Source organism: Carcharodon carcharias, chromosome 14, assembly GCF_017639515.1.
Source record: "Carcharodon carcharias isolate sCarCar2 chromosome 14, sCarCar2.pri, whole genome shotgun sequence".
In the NCBI taxonomy this organism is placed as follows: Eukaryota; Metazoa; Chordata; class Chondrichthyes; order Lamniformes; family Lamnidae; genus Carcharodon; species Carcharodon carcharias.
Window position 1 is genome coordinate 148,066,984 of NC_054480.1, and position 6,788 is coordinate 148,073,771.

Below are 6,788 nucleotides of genomic sequence, written 5' to 3' on the forward strand. Positions count from 1 at the left end.
AATATCATCCTAACACTGGAGATCAGCTGTTTGCTGTTTAATTCTTATAATTCACTGGAACAAAACATTTTTGCTTGATAAACAAAAACAAAAACAGAATTACCTGACTATGAAACTACTATTGTCACAAAAACCCATCAGATTCACTACTGTCCTTTAGGGAAGGAAATCTACTGTCCTTACCCTGAATGGCCTCCATGTGACTCCAGACCCACAGCAATGTGGTTGGCTCTTAACTTCCCTCTGAAGTGGCCTAGCAAGGTACTGGGTTCAAGGGCATTTTGGAATGGGCAACAAATGCTGGCCTAGCCAGCAACACCCATATCCCATGAAAGAATAAGAAGGTACCAGACAAAGGACAGACCAGCTGTAAATTGAATTGTCCCGTATAGAAAATGGACAAATGACCAGCCCATTTCTTTAGCAAAGGTACATCTCTAAATCTTTATTTATGGTCCTACAACCTTTTCATCCCAAATCTCATCCTTGTTATGTTCCTTTGTTGCCTTCAGCTCTGGTGATGTTACAGCGGCTACTAGATGAATGAGTTAAGCCAACATATGGTGGGATTTGAATGAGGCTTCCTATGTGATTTCCTCCTTAACCATTATGCAAAGGATTGCAATACCCATGAGTTAATCTGCAGCTATTTTCATGATTACTTCTGACAATCTGTGCATCACAATGTCTGCACCAGTATTTCTCCAGCAATGAGTCGGTAGCTCTGGCAATAGTTCAGTATTCTAGTATTCTGTGTCTTAATGGAACCACAGTGTGTGATGTTACAAAGTTACACTAGGGAAAAGAATACCATCCAAACTTCCTGCCTATCCACTAACCCCTGTTGAAAGTATGCACATGAAGAGAATAGGACTGAGCTTGGCTATATTCCTATAACACATTGGGCTGTAACTTCCATGGAGTAGCAATTGCAGTCAGATTGCCACTCTGCTCCTATTTACTTGCACTAAAATGCAGCCGTACCTTTCTCGCCCGATCTTCCCACCTCCGCCAGGTGAGGAAGGTTCAGTGCAGCAGGTTCCTGAAGCCTTGAGGAACGCCCAGCAGCATCGGGAGAAATGAAGCCACGCCGCCTCTTATATGGCACTAGCTGCCAAAAAGCAGCCAGGTTTCAAGGTCTAACTACTTTGAAAAGCCAGTGACAAGGTAAATGTGTAAGGTAAGTGGACAGGACATTGGGAGATGGGGTGGGGGAGGGGTGGTCATCAGTCCTATAGTCACCCAGGAGTTAGAAGTGCTTTTAATTCTTGGAACTTTTCCTGCGTAACCATTCCTGTAAGACACAGTCAGAACCATCTGACATCTGCGGTTTAAATCAGTTTTGGATGATTTCCAATGCAGGGTAATTGCCAAAGTTTGAACTTCCCAGGTAATTACCCTGCTATCCTTATGTGAGGACTTCCGGCGGGGGCAGAGGGGGTGGGCGGTCCCCAGCACATCTTTGGGGTTCCCCCCACCTGCCCCGGGTATGACAGCCCAGAGATCTGACGTTATGGGCCATGATCTACCAACTAAAGACCAAATAGGCTCCTGTATGAAGAAATATCACCTGAGCAAAACTTCAAATAAGCTTCCACTACTCAAACTCATATCGCCTGCATGAATGACCACTTTCAGAAAAGGTCAGGAAACAATGCTTCTCATCACTGGTCTCACTTGAGATTTACCAACATTGTAAAAGCTTTAAGCTACACAAGAACTACAAACCAAATGCATCAACAATAAAATACATCATTTACCAGTAAGTAATGCAAACCAGTCATCATTGTCATCAAAATTCACTCACATCTGTATGTCAATTTTGTCATTAACTCCTCTACAACTTTGTACAAACTCCTGCATGCTGGGCATGGTCAGCTCTAATGTGGTTAACACCATTTTATTAGTTTCCTGTGCTTGACAAGGCCATGGTTCAGAACTGTCATTTATAAATGCAGACTCTTGAGGAGCCATGGACAAAATTGTGAGATGCTGTAAACGTAATGTGTAGCATTATATTCGTTTTTGACTGGCTTTTCCAATACAAGTTACTGAGATGAAACATGTCTGCATATATAACCAGCCAAATCTATTGCCTTTTCAGGTGTTAAACCACAGCTCCGTGATAGCACTCTTCCTTTAGAGTTAGAAGGTTGTGGGTGCAATTCCCATGTCAGAAATGTCATGAAGCTATTAATGTATATAGTGTTGGAAATTATTTTTTCAAATAGCGGTTTAGTCTGTGGGTGTGTCTGTGCATGTTTTAACTGGATTAAAGCCAGCTAGTTTGTGCGCTTTGATAAATACTAGTTTTGAGACATGAGAGGTAGGGTACATTTACAATTTGTTGAATAGACATTCAAGAAGGCAAGTGAAATCTGGCATCTCGCTGGTAGATACCAAGCAATATGTTTACGTTACTAATAAAATTGGTACTATGAAGGAGGTTTTATTGTTAGAATAGGTGGAGTTCAAAGAGCCTGGTGCTACAATGAGAATTTACATTCCCGATAGCAGTTTTGTGTGTGCAGAGCAGAGGCAATGTAAGATCAGAGCAGCTCTAAGCCTTCAACTGTATCCACAGGAATCAAAGTGAAAGGAGCCTAATTCTGAATTTGTAAGGTGAAAATGTGTTGCCTGGTATCTGCTGAAAGTCTATGGGTTGCTGTTGCTTTAATGGAGATTAGTTTGGGAATTTGTTAAATGTTATGACAGTGGTAATTTGTAGCCATGTGTATGTGCTTAATGTGTTGCAACTTATTAAAATGTTTAATTTAGTTTAATATAAAACCTCTCAAGAACTGATGTTCTCTGATTCCTGAATTTAGAGTCGCATCTCAAACATACCACTTAAAAATGTAGGTTATGACAGCAGTTTAAATTTTCCCTCTGGGGTTTTTAAATAATTCAGCTTTACCAACTGCTGGGTCATAATAATTGGGGGCTCTATGGGCTAAAAAAAATTCTAATTCCTTGATTGGTTTGGAATTGGTGAATCTTAATGTTATGAGTACGAGAAGCATTTTGAATTCAGGGCCAGAATCTTCCAGTTGGCGTGAGGGTGGGCCCTGCATGCCAACCTGTAAAACGACACCCTGTGATGTCAGACGTGTGTCCCGACATCACCGCGCATCATTCCAATCTTCAGTTCGGCAGGGGCACACTGGAGTTGGCTGTGCACCCGCCAAACTGTCAAAGGCCTATCAAGGACATTTATCACCTAATTAAACTGGTTGTCTGGGCTGTCCATCCAACCTCAAGGTTGGTGGGCAGGCGAAGAGCCCAGGCGTTTCTCATGAAACTTCATCAACGGGCAGGATGAGGTTTCATGAAGGGTTTATAAATTAAATAAAAACTTTTATTATAATACATAAACTTGTCCCAGCTCATGTGACACAAATTCTTCCCCTAGGCGTTGGTGAGATATTTTAGAAGTGGTAAGACTGCAATATGGCTTTGGTAATTGCTAAGACTTGTCTTGGGGTAGAAGAGTTTGGGTTGGAAAAAAATAACCAAAACTAAGTTAACAGAGTTGACAGTTAAGTTAAAATTGGGGTTACCTGCATGGCCTAGGAAATCAGATATAACTAAAAGTATAGCACAGCATCTACAGTTGGAAGTGATACCTGACACTAGTGAGTCACAGCTGGAGGCAGTGAGACTTCAGTTACAAATGAAGACACTTGAATTTGAACAAGCAAAGAAACTGAAAAGGCTTAAATTTGAAGTGAAGGGCAGAGAAATGGCTTTTAGAAGGGAATTAGAAATTGTGAATCTAGAGGAGGAAAGGGAAAAAGAGAATTCAGATTGAAAATGTTGGCAGTTAAAAAAGAGATGCCAGTAGGTGAGGAAGGAATTATCCCTAAAGTAGAACCCAGTGGGGATATGTTTAAATTTGTACAAACTCTTCCAAAGTTTGGGGAAACAGATATTGAAGCATTCTTTATTTCATTTGAGAGGCTAGCTAAACAGATGAAATGGCCATAGGAAAACTGGATGTTATTATTACAGTTTAAGTTGTTAGGTAGGGCATGAGGTATACACTTCGCTGTCAGAAGAAATGTTGGTGAATTATGTTGTGGTGAAAAAAGCTATTTTGAGTGCATATGAGTTGGTTCCTGAAGCACACAGGCAGAAATTTAGGAATATGAGAAAACAGCCTGGGCAAACTTACACTGCGTTTTAAAGAGTAAAACAAGTAATTTTGACTGGTCGATACAGGCATTAAAAATAGAAACAACATATGCAGCTCTTAGGGAAGTAATTCTTTTGAAAGAATTTAAAGATTCAATCCCTTTGGTAGTGAGAACTCATGTGGGAGAACAAAGGGTTGATTTTGTAAGACAAGCAGCAGAGAGCTGGTGATTATGTTAGTTCATAGAGCAGAACCTTTTTTTGTCACCCTTTCAAATTGGAAAAGAATAAAAAGTGGGAAGGTGAAAGGAAGGTAGGTAGCCAGGGAAGAGAAAGAGTAGCCGGAAGTTCCCAGGAAGTTTTTTCTCTGAATAAAAAGGAAGGTGTTAAAGGTAGAAGGAACATTCAAAAATTGAGGCATTTTCATTGTAATAAAGTGGGGCACACAAAGTCAGTGTGTTGGAGATAGCAGGAAAAATCTGTTGGAATTGTTTGGATACAGAAAAGCTCTGGAGGTAAAGGTACTGTGGGTTCTGAGGTTCAGGCACAGGAGAAACCAGTGGTTTGTGTACAGGTGAAACAGGGAGAATCAATGAAAGGTGAAGAAGTGGGAACGTGTTCACGGTTTACTCAAGAAAATCCTGAGGAGCAGGTTGCAGAAATGTTTAAAGACTTTGTGTGTGAAGGGAAAGTCTTTCCATGTGTACAGGGTGGAGTAGATACAGATGTGAAAAATTTGAGACACACAGAGGCCAGTCATCCCTTAGTAGTGTGGGGTAGTGATATTTGTTGTTCAAAGGGAGTATTGCAGGAGCAGGTAATAATAAGTGGGGCTCATGGAGATGCTAAATCTATTCCATTATGGAAGATAAACTTAGAGAGCAAATGGAGGGCAGGTGAAGTTATAGTTGAAATGGTGAACAATTGCCCATTAAAGGGGTCAATTTATTCTGGGTAATGATATAGCTGGATCGCAAATGTGGGTGATGCCTATGATAGCTGAGCAGCCTGTAGAAGTGTTTTCAACAGAGGTGTTACATAAAGAACATCCTGGATTGTTTCCTGAATGGGTTGTAATGAAATCAAAGGCTCACAGGGAAGAACATGACAAACAAACAGGCAGTTCAAAGGCAAGAAGGTGGTGTCGAAATCTAATTATCTGGCACTATTTGATAACGTTGTTCAGGAAGGAGGAATACAGGAAAATTCACCTGAAATGTTTAACTCAGATGTTAGTGGTTTGCAGAAAAATGATTTTTAGTTAAACAGTTATATCAGAAATCTTATTCAGAAACAGGAGTAAAATACCTAACTACAACAAAACAAGCAGTTTTGAGATTTCTGGGCATGGTGGGTTTTACAGGAAATTTGTATGGTTGCTCCACTGACTTAATTATTAAAAAACTAGTTTCAATGGATACTGGAGTGTTTGAAAACTGTATTAACTACACCAATTTTTGCAGTACCCAATTATGCCAAGCAATTCAAGTTGGTCATTGATGCAAGTGATATAGGCATTGGGGCTGGACTGTTACAAGATGATGACACACATTGAAAAAACCGATAGGGCATTTTTCACAGAAGCTGATGTACAACAGAGAAAATATTCAAAGATCAAAAAAGAGACTTTGGGTTTGGTGTTAAATTTCAAAATGCTGCAATGCTATGTTGCAAACAATTCATCAGAAACAATTGTTAATACAGACAATCCTTAAGTTTTTGGGCAAATTGAGACAAAAGTGCAAGGCTTTTCAGGTGGAGTCAATTATTACAACCATTTAACCTACGGATTATACATACCGCTAGAAGAGAAAATCTGTTTGTTGATGCATTGTTTGAAGAGTTGATGCATTGTTTGAAGAGTTGATGCATTGTTTGAAGAGTTGATGCATTGTTTGAAGAGTTGATGCATTGTTTGAAGAGTTGATGCATTGTTTGAAGAGTTGATGCATTGTTTGAAGAGTTGATGCATTGTTTGAAGAGTTGATGCATTGTTTGAAGAGTTGATGCATTGTTTGAAGAGTTGATGCATTGTTTGAAGAGTTGATGCATTGTTTGAAGAGTTGATGCATTGTTTGAAGAGTTGATGCATTGTTTGAAGAGTTGATGCATTGTTTGAAGAGTTGTTAGAGTTGATGCATTGTTTGAAGAGTTGATGCATTGTTTGAAGAGTTGATGCATTGTTTGAAGAGTTGATGCATTGTTTGAAGAGTTGATGCATTGTTTGAAGAGTTGATGCATTGTTTGAAGAGTTGATGCATTGTTTGAAGAGTTGATGCATTGTTTGAAGAGTTGATGCATTGTTTGAAGAGTTGATGCATTGTTTGAAGAGTTGATGCATTGTTTGAAGAGTTGATGCATTGTTTGAAGAGTTGATGCATTGTTTGAAGAGTTGATGCATTGTTTGAAGAGTTGATGCATTGTTTGAAGAGTTGATGCATTGTTTGAAGAGTTGATGCATTGTTTGAAGAGTTGATGCATTGTTTGAAGAGTTGATGCATTGTTTGAAGAGTTGATGCATTGTTTGAAGAGTTGATGCATTGTTTGAAGAGTTGATGCATTGTTTGAAGAGTTGATGCATTGTTTGAAGAGTTGATGCATTGTTTGAAGAGTTGATGCATTGTTTGAAGAGTTGATGCATTGTTTGAAGAGTT